We start from the raw sequence: 1,812 nt of genomic DNA on the forward strand, positions 1-1,812 counted from the left end.
ATCTCAATTAAAAACTGAGTCCAATTAAAAATGGATAAAAAATACGAAAATACGGTTCACAGAAACAAATGAAAATGGCTCCTAAAAGGTGACTAATACCACTCATAATAAAAGTACTCATCGAAATTACATTGAAATACCATTTTTACCTATCAAATCATGACAAAAAATAAATGGTGCTGCTGAAGAATATAGACTAATAGAGATAATATTATATATACAAATATAGAGAGGAGATATATATATATATATATATATATATATATAGAGAGAGAGAGAGAGAGAGAGAGAGAGAGAGAGAGAGAGAATGTGTAAAGAGAGGATATATATATATCGTCTACAGAGGGCAATTTGGCAATATAAAATTATACATGTATGAAGCCTTTGATCCAACAATTCCTTTTCTAATCCTAAAGATACATCCCACATGTATGAAAAGATTATATCAACATCTGTATCTATATCCATATCCATCTATCTATCTATCTATCCATCTATCTACTCTCAATAGATACTCAAGTACTCAAGAATGTAGTAGCGGCTGCCTTCAGGAAGCAGAGTGGGTCTAGGGTCAAAAAGGAGACTATTTTATTTATATCCATTTATATTCATTATATTTGCACTTTTTGGACTTTAAGGCCTATCATCTTTGTTTTTAATATAAATTTTTGAGAGCACCGTATTCTAAACATGAGCATGAGAAATTGAGGAAATGCAGACTCTATATCTGTTGATTATTAGATTCATTTTTTTTTTATTCAAAGTCATTCACAAGACTTTGAATAAAATACTCTGGAGTATAGCATATATTATAAATAAGTCAAATTAACTCTAGATTTTGGACACTAGATATGCTTTTTCTTGACACCAGAGTGCAAAAAAATGTACATCTCCCTTGCAGTATTTTCTTTGCCTTTGTGAGACTTTTCCTGGGTGATATGGGAACACACAACAATGCCGCAGTTTAGATTTTCACTGTTTCTATTACATCATTGCTGGTCTTAAGTGGATGCAAAAGGGAGCACACTAGTTTCCACTAAATGCTTTGCCCACTTGACCACTTTACATTAGTGCATCATTATATAATCACAAAGTCATTATGATGAAAGTATTATTATCTTCATCAAATTGAGACTCAGAGAATCAAATAAGTTGCTGGGGAAAGCCCCAGGACTAGCCACACGCGGGGCTGGTATCTCTGCTTCTTCAGTGGAAGGTGGGCATCAGGTGAACAAGAATCACAAATAACTAGTTGTGCATAACAACTACATAAATAAATCTATATGTTTTAATAAATGCTTTTTAATAATAAATGAGGGCATATCATTTCTAAAATATTTGTAAACTGACATTTTAACTATAGTAAGTATAACTGATTTGTAACCGTATATATGTAGGTGGAAAAAAGAAACCAGACTTAGATCTGATTCTATTAACACAAAAAATCAAACAAATGTAAGAATCTTATGAGGTTCAGCTAGAATAATATTGAAAAGTTTAAATGCTCACACAACTACCCTATCTTTACCAATGAGAAAACTCAAATCAATCTAATAATTTTTTTAAATCGTGCAATGGAGTATCATGGTACTGGTCAAATATTCTTGGCTTATTTATCCCAAATCTGCACATTGGATTCTCTGTTGAATGGATTTGGGTTTTTAGGTTTATTTTCAGTATCTGGTTTAAAAGGAAAAAGGACTCAATATTAAAGCAGGCATGAAACTCGAGAGACATAGCAGGAAGGACTTAGAACATGAGTTCTGTCTCAGTCCCAAAAGAGATGCTGTTCCAGCAAGACTCGGGTCAGAG

The sequence above is a fragment of the Pteropus medius genome, unplaced genomic scaffold (genome assembly GCF_902729225.1).
Source record: "Pteropus medius unplaced genomic scaffold, Ma_sr-lr_union100, whole genome shotgun sequence".
Taxonomy (NCBI): Eukaryota; Metazoa; Chordata; class Mammalia; order Chiroptera; family Pteropodidae; genus Pteropus; species Pteropus medius.